At 39.7% G+C, this 14,142-nt stretch overlaps 1 protein-coding gene across 10 annotated transcripts in view; it reads right to left on the bottom strand.

Moving 5' to 3' along the window:
• The window catches only part of FGGY (FGGY carbohydrate kinase domain containing), a 444,024-nt gene extending 430,409 nt beyond the window's left edge, over nt 1-13,615 (bottom strand). For 6 of the 10 annotated variants that reach the window (XM_017961918.2, XM_021942158.2, XM_017961935.2 and 3 more), the window contains exon 1: nt 13,030-13,203. The gene's annotated coding sequence lies outside the window, so the exon portion shown is untranslated. Of the gene's footprint in view, nt 1-13,029; nt 13,204-13,284 lie in introns of those variants that run through there. The other 4 variants (XM_017961925.3, XM_017961936.3, XM_017961930.3 and 1 more) reach the window with 4 other exon arrangements.
• Nucleotides 13,616-14,142: the final 527 nt, after the last annotated feature.

The raw sequence follows: 14,142 nt of genomic DNA, 5'->3' as shown, positions 1-14,142 counted from the left end.
GGCTGAAATCCACAGTTTTTCCCAGAAAGTCACTCAAATTAAAACAACAAAAGAACCCACCAATGTTACTGACTGCTGCAAGATCTCAGCAAATTCAGGAGGAGGTGAGGACAGTATCAGGTAAAGCAACAAAATCCATTCTCCGTGTGATCATGCAAAATTCCCTCCTCAGAGACAATGCCAAGCCACAGATGGGTTGAAGTCTTTGGCCCATTCTTATGTCTACCTGTTTATGAAGACTGGTCTGGTAGTTTTTTTATTTTTTTCTCACTCTGTCACCCATGCTGGAGTGCAGTAGTGCAATCTCCACTCACTGTAGCCTCTGCCTCTCCGGTTTCAATTCTCTTGCCTCAGGCTCCCAACTAGCTGGGATTGCAGGCACATACCACCACACCCAGCTAATTTGTTTTTGTATTTTTAGTAGAGACAGGGTTTTCCCACGTTGCCCAGAATGGCCTCGAACTCCTGGCCTTAAGTGATCTGCCCCTCGTGGCCTCCCAAAGTGCTGGGATTACAGGCATGAGCCACCAGGCTTGGCCCTGGTCTTGTAGCTTTAAGGCCGAAGGTGAAAGGCCTAAAGAATGAATTATTTGAAGATTAAACATTAGACTTGACCATTCCACAAACATGTCTCTGTCAAAAGTACCACTAGCTAAAGTACAAGCTTAAACAGCACCAATGCTTCTTCTGCCCGAAATAAAGCCCAGTATCTTTATTTGCCCCACAAGGACCTCTAAGCTCAGGCTCCCGCCTGCCTCACTTACCTTAGCTCCCGGCCTCTCTCCCTAACCTCAACCTTCATACTTCAGTGCTACAAAACTACTAGAAACTATTCAAAGGAAGGCTTGGCGCTTTTGTTCATACTGTTCCTTCTACCTGTAATGCAAAGAATACAAACTTACAGTTCACAGAAAAATAAATACATAGGAATCTTTCAACTCACAAATAGTGCAGTAATATAAATCAAAACAACACTAAGATATAAATTTACATCTAACAAATAGGAAATTGAAAATTTTGATAATACCCACTTGGCAAAAGTGTGGAGAAACAGGCAGTTTCATACACTTTTCGTAGAAAAGTGATTCCACCTTTGATAGAATAATTTAGTACTATCTGTCCACTTTTAAAATCAAGTCTTTTACCCAACAGTTTAACTTCTAAGAATTTATCTTCTAAGAATGTATGCACTGGCTCACCAAAAAGATACACAAAAACATCCACCACAACCTTTTTATGTAAATGCAAGAACATATCCCCGAACACCCTAGGAAGAAATTAAATGATTATTAATAGGGGACTTTCCAAAATTGATACATCAGTAGTTGTTAAAAAGAATGAGAAAAAAGAAAGCTGCTAATTATATATTATTAACTAAAAAAGCAAGTTCTTAGATGGTACAGTATGACTCCACTGGTATTATTTTTTGATAAAGAATAGAGCAAAAGCTCTATTTTCTTCATGCAATACAGTGGTTCTCAAAGTTTTATTTTCTCAAATTTTAACAGGGCCATTGGTGGTCTCTAGAAGTGCAGCAGCATTAGTATCACCAGGGAACTTAGAAATTCAAAGTCAGGCCCCCTTCCAGCTTCAACGACTCAGAAACACTGCAGTGGGGTTCAGCAGTCTGTGCTTTAAAAAGGCCTCCAGGTGATCCTGATGGATGCTAGAGTTTGAGAACCACTGTACTGTATAAAGACCTATCATAAAAGATTTCAGGAAAGACACACAAAACCTGCTTACTGCAATGACATCCAGCAAAAAGAAATACAGTGGAGGTTTCGAGGCCATTTACCTTTCCCTCTCTGGGCTGTCTGAATGTTCTCAATGAGCAGCTATTACAGTAATAGGAAGGAAGACCTTCTCTGTATTGAGCTGAACTGTGCTTGGCATAGCTTCTACCCTCTAGTCCTAATTTTTATCCCAAAGGATCATCCAAACTGCCTTTTTTACCCTTATACGTGGGCTACCCTTCCAAATCTTTTAAGATGACTCTGATGACCTCCTACTGGATCTTCTTTTCTCCATGCTATACATTTTCAGTTCCTGTAACTTTCCTCTATGACACGGAGAAAAGAGAAGCAGCAGCATTAAGAGAAATAAAAGAAAAAGAGAAGCAGCAGCATTAAGAGGCACTAACCATATTTAATTAGAATGATCTTCAGTTACCCATGTTTCCACATGACACTGCATGGAGATGAGGTAAGCTGGGCTAGCGGCACATGGTAAGCACATGGGGAGTCTTCCTTTTCCCTCTACCTTTCTGGAGGCCCCCTGGATGCAACACATGCTGGGACATATCACTGGCCCATCCAGCCCAGCATCCAAACTCTGACAAGGATAAGTTGTTCTTGATAGGAACAAACTATCTATGACACTAACATAAAAAATAATCTGCTCTTTAAGGGAGAAGGCAAAGGGAGCTGGGGCATCTTCACAAATTGTCTTTGAAGGGGAACTCTGAGGTAATCCTTGTCAAATACACTATTCTTCCCTTAAGGGTTCACTAGAATTAGTGTTATCTGTGTTTTATCAATATGTACCTTCATATGAATCCAAATGTTTCTTAGACATACTTATATTTTGAGCCAACCCTCATCTTACATCAATAAATTTCTTATGAACATTTACTCTGTGCAAGATGTGGTGCCAGTGACTTATTAGATGGCCTTGCTAATCTTTCCCGCAACTTTTAGATGGGAAACCAAGGTTCTGAGCAGTTAGGTCACCTGCCAGGGTCAAAGAGTCAGTGAATAACAGAGAAGGATTTCAACCCTATGTTCTTTCTACTATGTCACATGACAATTTTTTAAAGATCCTGAAAATAGCCTTATTCAAATGTCAAAGTTGCCACATAATTCTACAATCCCAACATTTAGTTAACTAGATTGAGTTTGATCCATCTAAGTCACTATTTATTTTATTTATTTTATTTATTTATTTATTTATTTTTGAGACAGGGTCTCACTCTACCACCCAGGCCAGAGTGCAGTGATGTAATTATAGCTCATTGTAGCCTCAGCCTCCTGGGCTCAAGCGATTCTCCCACCTCAGCCTCACGAGTAGCTGGGACTAGAGATATGCACCATCATGACACAGTAATTTTAAATTTTTTATAGAAATGGGGTTTTGCCATGTTGACCAGGCTCGTCTCGAATTCCTGGGCTGAAGCTATCCTCCCACCTCGGCCTCCCAAAGTTCTGAGATTACAGGCATGAGCCACCATGCTTGGCCTCATTCTTCATTTTAAAGACTTTGTCTTCTTCTCAATTTTTGTCTTGCAATATCCAGTCAGTAACCGAGTCCTTTCTTAATCTCTCTCCCATAGCCTGTTCAGTAGAATCCAAGCTACTCAGCTCTCCAGCCTAGTCTGCAATGGATTTCAGTGTAGCTCAGCCCCAAATCTAGATGGTTAAGGGACTGGTAATATATTTAGCCTGAACAATTTTTATTTGGTTTTCCTATCCTTCCTAAGCCCACTCTATACACGTCACTGTATATTCCTCCCCAACTACATATCCATTCTCCACCTTCTCTCCCTGCTATCTGTCCTAGGGACAATAGTCTGGATCTCCAAGACTCTCTAATCCTCTGTCTTTTAGTTGGGTTTGAGCAATGGAGAGCTCTAGCCGAAGCCTCAAAGGAAGGAGGAGAGTAAGGTCAGGCCTCCTTTCCCATAGAGTTGGCCCAGGCCAGCTGCTTATTTTGGGCTAAAATAACTCTCCAGGCAGCCTTCTCCACACGATTTCTCCTTTTGGGTTCTGGTAACCAGTCCCTCCCTCACCCTTTTGGGTCTAAGGATGTAACAGTCTTCTTGTTCAGGCATTCAGGCTGCCCTCACTTTACTCAATAGTTCTTTTATTGAAAATTATCCTAATTTAGGTATATCTTATGTTTTTCCCTCTGATATACTTCCTTCACCATGCTCTTAGCACCCTGAAGTGGTAAAAGTTCCCCTTTATTATTGGTACCTGAGTACCTCAAAAATCCCTTCCTCACATCTTCAAATAGTCCTTTCTTTACATTTTCCTCAAAAATTCTAGTTGAACGCTTCCAATTTCAGCCAAGATGCATTAACAGGAACCATATTTACCTCCCAGCTTAAAACAATGGGGGAAAAAATAGAAAACGAAGATTCTCATGACATTGGACATGAGGCAACAGAGTAATAACACAGAGATGGGAAAAAATGAAATAAGTCCTTCAATGGTTCAAGTTTAATCCCTGGGAAATGTCTGCAGATGGTGGCACAAGAAGCACAAACACAGGCCAAGCCCAGCAGTCTCCCTGAGTTGAGGAGACAGCGCCGAAAGTCTGTGGCGAACAAAAAGGCTAGAATCTTGGGCAAGAGAGGAGAGAGCTGCAGAGAATTCCAGAGAATTGCAAAGGTACTCCCCAAGTATTCAGGAGAGTACTAATAATCCATACTAATGCATCCATATGTGAAAACAATCTGAGGCAGAAGCACCAAAAAGGATTAGAGTGAACAAATCAGTGGGCTTCACATAAGGCCAGGAAGAGTTCTATTCATAACAGCCAGAGTAGAAAGCCCCATCACTCACAGGAAATTGGGTAGAGTATAAGTTCTACCAAACATTTAAAGAATTAATATAATTCTTCTTGAACTCTTACAAAAAAATTAAAGAGGAAGGAATACTTCCAAACTCATTTTATGAGGCCAGCATTACCATTACCCTTAAACTAAAGCTAGACAAGGACATTATGAGAAAAGATAATTAAACAGGCCAATATCCATAATGAACACAGATGCAACAATCCCCAATAAAATACTAGCAAACCAAATTCAACAGCACATTAAAAAGATCATTCACCATAATCAAGTGAATTGATTACAATTGCATTACAACTATCCTTGTAATGCAAGGATGACTCAACATATGCAAATCAATAAATGTGACACACTACGTTCACAGAACAAAGGATAAAAATACTGTATCTCAATAGATTCTGCAAAAACATTTGACAAAATTCAACATACTTTCACAACAAAAACTATCAACAAATTAGATATAGAAGGAATCCACCTCAACATTATACAGACCATATATGACAAGCCCAAAGCCAATATGATACTCAACATTAAAAAGCTGAAAGCTTTTCCTTTAAGATCAGGAACAAGAGAGAATGCCCACTCTTACCACTACTATTCAGCACAGCATTGGAAGTCCTAGCTAGAGCAACTACACAAGAAAAATAAATGAAAGGCATCCAAATTGGAAAGGAAGGCATAAAATTGTCTGTTTACAGATGACATGATGTTATATATAGAAAACCACCCAAAGACTCCAAAAATACTGCTAGAACTAATAAATTAATTCAATAAAGCTGCAGAATACAAAATCAACATACAAAAATCAGCTGCATTTCTATTCATTAACAATGAACTATGCCAAAAAGAAACTAACAATCCCACTTAAAAGGGCATCAAAAAGGAAAAAATAGGAAAAAACTTACCAATGAGGTGAAAGATCTGTCTATTGAAAACTGTAAACCTATGATGAAAGAAACTGAAGAAGACACAAATAAACGGAAAGATATCCACGTTCATGGATTGGTAGAAATAATATTGCTAAAATAACCATACTACCCAAAGTGATCTGCAGATTCAAAGTAATTCCTATCAAAATACCACTGGCATTTTTCAAAAAAAAATAGAGAAAAACAATCCTAAAATTCATATGGAACCATAAAAAACTCCAAATAGCTAAAGCAATCTTGGGAATGAAGAACAAAGCTGGAGACATCACACTTCCCAATTTCAAATTATATTACAAAGTCATAAAATCATAACAATATGGCGCTGGAATAAAAAGAGACATATACACTAATGGAACCAATAGAAAACCCAGAAATAAACTACTCACATACAATCAACTACTCTTTGACAAAAGCAACAAAAATGCACAATGGGGAAAGGGAAGTCTCTTCAATAAGTGGTGTTGGAAAAACTGGATAGTCAATGCGAAAGAATGAAATTGAACCCTTATACTATACACAAAAATCAGCTCAAAATGGATTACAGATGTAAACCTAAGACCTGAAACCTTAAAACTCATAGAAGAAAACAGACAAAAAACTCCTCGACATTGATCTTGGCAATGATTTTTTGGATATGACATCAAAACCATGGGCAATAAAAGCAAAAATAAACAAGCGAGGCTACATCAAAGTTTCTGCACAGTAAAGGAAACAATCGAGAACATGAAAAAGCAACCTCTAAAAGAGAAAATATTTACAAATCATATATCCCAACAAGGGCTTAAAATCCAAAATATATTTTTAAAAATGTATACAACTCAAAATAAGTAACTTGATTTCTTTTAATGGGCAAAGAATTTGAATAGACATTTTCCCAAAGATGACATACAAATGCCTAATAGGTATATGAAAACATGCTCACCCATGACTAATCATCAGCAAAGTGTAAATCAAAAGCACAATAATCACTTCACACCTATTATGATAGCTATTATCAAAAGTCAAAGAATAAGTATGAGAATATGGAGAAAAGGGAATCATTGTACACTGTTGGTGGGAATGTAAATTGGTGCAGCCATTTCGGCAAACAGTATAGAAGTTCCTCAAAATAATAAAAATAGAACTACCATATGATATAGTAATCTTACTTCTGGATATATATCCCAAAGAAATGAAATCACTACTTAGTGTTATAGCTGTACTCCCATGTTCATTGCAGCATTACTCACAATAACTAAGATATGAAAACAACTTTAATGTCCATAGATGGGTGAATGGATAATGAAAATGTCATACATATATATGCAATGCAATATTATTCTGTCTCAAAAAAGATTCCTGCCGTTTTCCAAAACACGGATGAACTTGGAGTACAACATCCTAAGTGAAATAAGCCAAGAACAGAAAGAAACACTGCATGACATCCCTTATATGTAGAATCTAAAAAAGTCAACTCATAAAAACAGAGAGGAGAATGACAGTTACCAGGGACTGAGGAAATGGGGAGAAGTTTCTAACAAACTTTCAGTTATTGGAAAAATTTCTAGAGATCTAATGTACAACATAGTGATTACAGTTGATAATTTACTGTATACTTTAAATGTGCTAAGAGAGTAAATCTTAAGTGTTCTCACCACACAAAAAAAAGGGTGATGGATATAATTAGCTTGCTTGTGGTAATCGTTTCATAATGTATATCAAATTGCGTTGCACATCTTGAGTATGTATAATTTTTACTCATCAATCATACCTCAGTAAAGCTGGGGGGGGAAAGGAAATGGATAACCTGAACAGTCCTATATCTGTGTAATCAAACGACTTTGTATTTAGCCTCCTGCCCCCAAAACAACAACTCCGTGCTCTGATGGCTTCACTAGTGAAACCTACTAAACAGGGGGTTTTTTTGGTTTTTTTGGTTGTTGTTGGAATTGTGAATGGATTTTTTAAAACTTATTTAATAAGATTCGGTTAAACTTTCAACAAACTGAAGTTCAATTTTATTTAAATACTTTAGATTTACATTTTTTATATTAACAAATTATTTTTTTCTAATCCTCCTTCCTCCTACCCCCAACCCTCAAGTAGATCTCAGTGTCTGTTGCTCCCTCTTTGTGTCCATTTGCTCTCATTGTTTAGCTCTCGCTTGTGAGAACATGCAGTATTTCTGGTTTTCTGTTTCTGTGTTAGCTGGCTCAGGATAATGTTCTCCAGCTTGCTCCATACATGCTGCTGTAAAGGACATGATCTTGTTCTTTTTGTGGCTGGATAGTATTCCATGGTGTAAAGGTACCATATTTTCTTTATCCAATCTACCACTGACGGGCATTTACATTGATTCCATGTCTTTGCTATTGTGAATAGTGTTGCAATAACATTTAAGAAACAAAAATACCAATTCTACATAATCTCTTCTAGAAAAAATCAAAATGGAAGAAATACTTCCTAATTCATTCTATGAGGCCAGATTTACTGAGAGATCGGGTATTTAGATGATATAAGAAAACTGTAGATCAATATCCATCATAAGGATGGATACAAAAATTCTTCAAACTTCAGCTAATAAAATTCAACAATATAAAAAAAGGATAATATGCCCTGACCAATAGGGTTTATCTCAGGAACACAAGATTTAACACTGGAAAAAAAAATCAATAAATGTAATTCAACACATTAAGAATCTTTTTTAAAAATACGAATGATCAGTCAGGCGCAGTAGCTCACGCCTGTAATCCCAGCACTTTGGGAGGCCGAGGCGAGCAGATGACCTAAGGTCAGGAGTTCAAGACCAGCCTGACCAACAGGAAGAAACCCATCTCTACTGAAAAAAAAAAAAAAAAAAGGCTGGGTGTGGTGGCGCATGCCTGTAATCCCAGCTGCTCGGGAAGCTAAGGCAAGAGAATCACTTGAACCCAGGAAGTGGAGGTTACAGTGAGCTGAGATCACGCCATTGCACTCCATCCTGGGCAACAAGAGATCACAACAGTCATAGGAAAAACAACAAAATCACAACATCTATTATTCCTTTAAAAAAAATCTCAGTAAGGCAGGAATACAATGAAACTTCCTAAACCTGATAAAGCATATCTACAAAAGATATACAACTAGCATCATGAATCATACTTAATGATGAAAAAATGAATGCATCTCCCTCAGATCAGGAAGAAGGCAACATGTCAGCTCTCATCAGTTCTATGTAAAGCAATGGTTCTGGCTAGTGGAATACAGCAAGAAAAATAAAAGGCAACCTCATTGGAAACGAAGTAAAACTATCTTTATTTACAGATGACAGGATCACCTAAATAGAAAATCTGATGGCATTTAAAAAAAAGCTCTTAGAAATAATAAGCACGTTAGCAAGATTTCAGGATACACGATCAATATACCAGTAGCAAGAAAACAATCGGAAATTAAATTTTTAAAATACTTAAAATTTTAATATCATTTACAATATCATCAAAAAATAGGAAATACCTACAGATAATTCAACAAAGATGTGTAAGACCTATGTATTGAGAGCTACAAAATATTGCCTAGAGAAATAAGGAAGACTTAAATAAATGAACAGATATAATGTGTCCATGGGTCAGAAGACTTGGTATTTCAAATGTCAATTCTCCCCCTAAATTAATGTATTCATTCAATATAATTTCAGTTAAGATCTAAATAGGCCTTTATTTTGAAATGGACAAAGTGATTATAAAATTCATATGGAAATAAAACCTAGAATAATTAAAACAAATTTTAAAAAGAACAAAATTAAAGGACTTATACTAGCTGATTTCAGTACTTATTACAAAGCTATATTTATCAAGACTATGTGGTATTGGCATTAAAATAGACAAGAGATCAATTGAACAAAATAAAACACAAAATTGCGCCAATGTATACATGGTAAATTGATTTTTGAACAAAGGTGCAAAGGCAATTCAACGAAGATAGGCTTTTCAGCAAATGGTGCTGGAACCACTGGATAGCCATATGCAAAAAAAACTTGATTCCATATTTCATGTCCTATACAAAAATTATCTTAAAATGATCACAGCTTTAATATAAAACCAAAAATGACAAAACTTCTTTTAAAAATAGGAGGAATATTTGAAACCTTAGGTTAAGCAAAGATATCTTAAACACAAAAAAAACATGATCCATAAAAAATCAGATTGGTAACATTTATTTAACCAAAATTATAAATTAGACTTCATCAAAATTAATGCTGATTTCAAAAGACACTCTTAAGAGACAAGCATCAAAATAAGAGAAAATATTTGCAAGTTACATGTGATAAAGAAATTACAATAATAAAGAATTCTCAAAGCTCAATAAAAAGAAAATAAAAGGCTCATTTTTTTAAATGGACAAAAGATTTAAGATATACTTTACCTTAGAGGGTATACAAAGAGGAATTAAAAAGGGTACAAGCAATCTTTGGGGTTATCAGGTATGTTCTTTCGATGGTCATGATGGTTTTCATAGATATATGTATATAACAAAACTTCTCCAATTAGGCACTCTCAATAGGTACAGTTTATTGGATGTCAATTATTCCTCACTAAAGCTGCTACAAAACAGCCCACTCAAGAACACCTACTGATGACTACATTCCTTCTTATCCCTACACTCAATCAGTAATTAATTTCCATTAGATATGAGCTCTAAATTTCTCTTCAAAGAATTCATATGTCAGTATGTTCAATTATTTTCTACTTTTAAACTTAACTTCCTCATAAAGCAACCTTTTTCGATCACCTGCTCCACCCAGACTCACTGATTCATTCCGATTACCTGCTCATTCTCCACCCTGACTCATTCCAATTTCCTGCTCTGCCATAACCATTTTTCTCGCCAAACCACTCACCCTGTCACTCTCTTTAAATTAGCCAACTGGAATTAGTTTAGCCTGTGCAGTCTAACCCTAGCCAACAGGTGAACAACACAGCAGCAGGGGCCACGTGCATCAGGAATAAGACCCCCTTCCCCTCCCTTATCCAGCTGTGTGCTCACCATTGCTCCATCTGTGAGGGCATACCCTTCTATAGAAGTAAATTGCCTTGCTGAGAAGAAAAAAAGAAAATTTGATATTCAAGTGCTATTTCTTTTGTGACACTGAAACTTTATAACATTCCTAACCATTCTATTTTCCTAATCTCTCTCCATTCCCATAACTATACACCCTAACACCTCTCTCACCTATATTACTACGATTATCTCTATCCAGGCTTTACCCATCCAATTCATTCTCCAAACTGCAGCCAGAATTAATTTTCTATAACATAAACCTGAGAGCATCACTGTTTGCCCTGGAGATATATTTCAAACTCCCCTAAGATGATTCACTAGACCCTTCCTGATCTGGCCTTCACCCTCCCCAACCTCCTGTCGGGTGACTTTCCACCTTAGCCTTTCCTGCGCAGCCATACTAATCAACCATGTGCCATGCTTCTGTAGTTCTGCACATGCTGTTCCTGGTTCATATACTCCCTCGCCCTTTCTCCAGCCCACTGATACTTAGGCTTTGGAACTCAGCTCTAGTAGTCCCTTCCGGGAAGTCCTCCTCAATTGGCTTCCCCATGTTGAGCCATTTGCCCTTCTCTCAACTCCTGGGAGTCTTCTGCATACTTTTCACTGTACTCATCTCACTATCACATAATCTCCCTCATAAAAGTGGATTGAAGCAAAATGGATGAAAGCTTAAAAGCAGAGACCAAGTCTTACTCATCTGCTCTTTCCCAGAGATACCACCGTTCTGGGCCCAAAGTATGTGGACAAGATGAGTGAATAAATGAATACATGAAGAACTGATTTGGATGATCTCTTACACCACTTGGGTTGATTCTATGTCCCTCCATTATAAAAAGGTGGGCGGATGAGAGAGTAAGTGATCTCTGTAGCACATTCTGGTAAAAGAATCATTTCAAATCCCCTTGAGGGTGGGGGTAGGGGGGTTCCACTCTGGCTAGGAGATTAAGGGCAAGATTCATTACCTCAAATTGTTTTAAAAACCAGCTGGTAATTGACTGTGATTTAAACTATTTAAATCAATAAGTGAAAGGTTAGGTAAAGGGAACTATTTAAACTAATAAGTGAAAGGTTAGGGAAAGGGAACCAAATTCCAGGAAAAGACAAGGCCCACAGCAAAAACTAACACCGCCTGGAAGGCCCAGCCTCCTCCCAGTAAACTTCTTAATTTCATCCAGAGAGACACAGTTCTCCACCCTCTGGGGTTATGCCCTTCTCCCAGCACACATGTTTTGACTTCCAAATCCAGCCAGGCAGGCTCCCAACCTCCCTCCCCCTCAAAATCGATCTCCAGGCCCAGCTGACCCCCTCTGATCTGTTCCCCAAATCATCCTTAATAACAGTGCTCTGGGCCTCCCACTAGGAGGTCCTCCAAGAGCCAGGCCAGTGGCCATCAGGTCAAGAGCCAAGCATGAGGGCCCCATTAACAGGAGACTCCCAGAAGACCAAGCGGCAGTCATCTGGCTGGAAAATCCAGCAAGCAAGTTAAAAAGGAAAAAAATCAGGACATACACGTGGTGGATCACAGAAAAAAAGAGGAAAAGCAAGCAAAAACTATACAAAGCAAAACTCTACCGTTTAAATAACAGCCACAACATAAAAGACTCTCCCTTCTTTATGATTTACAATTCAAAAGAATAAGCACCTCACCCCTCCTGGTCTCATACTTTAAAATTTAACCTAAGGATAACTGCTTTTCAGACTTTGGTCACGTCATGACTGACTCTTCAGGGAAGAAATTTGTGTTAAGACACAGAAGTGCTTTAGTGGAAAACAGCCCAAGATGAGGGAAATTCACCATTTTGCACCTTGTCAATCTTTTTTTTTTTTTTTTTTTTTTTTTTGAGGCGGAGTCTCGCTCTGTCCACCAGGCTGGAGTGCAGTGGCGCGATCTCAGCGCACTGCAAGCTCAGCCTCCTGGGTTCACGCCATTCTCCAGCCTCAGCCTCCCGAGTAGCTGGGACTAAAGGCGCCCACCACCACGCCCAGCTAATTTTTTGTATTTTTAGCAGAGACGGGGTTTCACCGTGTTAGCCAGGATGGTCTCGATTCTCCTGATCTCGTGATTCGCCCGTCTGGCCCTCCCAAAGTGCTGGGATTACAGGCGTGAGCCACCGCGCCCGGCTCCTTGTCAATCTTCAAATAAAAAGGAAACGGATAAAAATGGAAAGATATCCCTAGGCCTTCCTACTCAGGAAAACTGTAAACAAACAGCATTATCTCATCTAAACTCATCTGTGCCTCAAACATTATCACAAGTGCTGGAAGCTTTTAAAGCTACAAGCAACACTAGCCTAAAAATGCCTTCGGTAGCCAGACGTGAATTAAGGGCTCCTCAAATGCTGGGAAAATGTCCTACAAGGGTAAGCGGAGGAGAGAAAGAGAACTGAATATAGTAAAATGGGCACTGATCGGAGAGGAAGCAGCACGGGTTCCAGACACCTAACAGGCAGCCTTGGATACAGTCAAGGCCGACCCTTCCCTTCCCTTCCCTTGAGTGGCCGGACGCCTCACCCAGAAGAGGACACAGGGGACTCAACAACGTCTCGGGAGCAACGGCCCGGCGGGTGTGAGACTAAGCGGCCAGAGGAGGAGGAAGAGGAGAAGGAGAAAGGGGAGGAGGAGAAAGGGCAAGAGGAGGCAACTACTGCGGCAAAAGGGAGGGAAGGGCCGGGCTGGAGAAGCCTCTTTCTGGGCGTGCGCGCTGACAGCCTGCGCGCCAGCAAAAGCCCCCGGCGCCCACGTGGGACTGAGAGGCGGGTCACTTACAGTACTTGTCCAATCTGAAATTACATTTTAGCTAGAGAGATTCCGCACGTAGCCGCGCCGAGCCCCACGGCGCCTGGGCAGGGCGGTCCCGGGGGCGGCTGCAGCACCGCCTCGCGCACGGCCCCGCCGCGTCAGGCGCGGCCCCTGTAAAGCGCGGCCTGATTGGCCCTTTGAACCGGTCGTGGGATTGGCCGGCACCTCCGCGGGCAGAGCTGGGCAGGGCGCGAGGAACGCGGACCCAAGACCGGCTAGGCTGCGACTGCTCAGGCTGCGAGTTCCCAGCTCTGGGGTCTCACCTTGCGGAGCTCACCCAGGCGGACTCTCCGCAGCCCCGGATGGGTGTCTGTGTTAGTTTACTAAACACCAGGACTATTGTAGGCGAGTGTAAGCAATAATAAGAATATTGCATGGTTACAATTCTTGATTGCTTGCTTTGTGTCTGGTTCCTTACTCTTTACAGAAATGTTCTAACCCCGTGGCCAAGCCCCGTACTTCAACGTATGACATTCTGTAAATATGCAAAACAGATGGGTCCCTGCCTTTGAGAAGTTTTACAATTTACTGGGTACTGGACACCCAACTCACTTAATTCTCACATGCCTTCCCTTTCTAATAATCTACATGTTATGTATCCCTGTTCTACAGATGTGGGGAATCCGAAATTTTTAGCTCTTACTAGGACACACAGCTAGGAAGCAATCAAAGGGAGAATTCCAACCTGAGCTCCAATCCGAGCTATTTTCATAAAAGGCACGATCCCAGGCTGAGGGAGCCAAGTTTAGCAGTCGCTGAGTCCAAACATGTCGTTTTCCTAGAAAAGGAAACTGAGATCCAGGAAGGGGAAGTGATTTTCCAAAG

Source organism: Papio anubis, chromosome 1 (assembly GCF_008728515.1).
Source record: "Papio anubis isolate 15944 chromosome 1, Panubis1.0, whole genome shotgun sequence".
Lineage (NCBI taxonomy): Eukaryota > Metazoa > Chordata > Mammalia > Primates > Cercopithecidae > Papio > Papio anubis.
The sequence above is the reverse complement of the archived record's forward strand: the minus strand, read 5'-3'. Positions and strand labels throughout refer to the sequence as shown.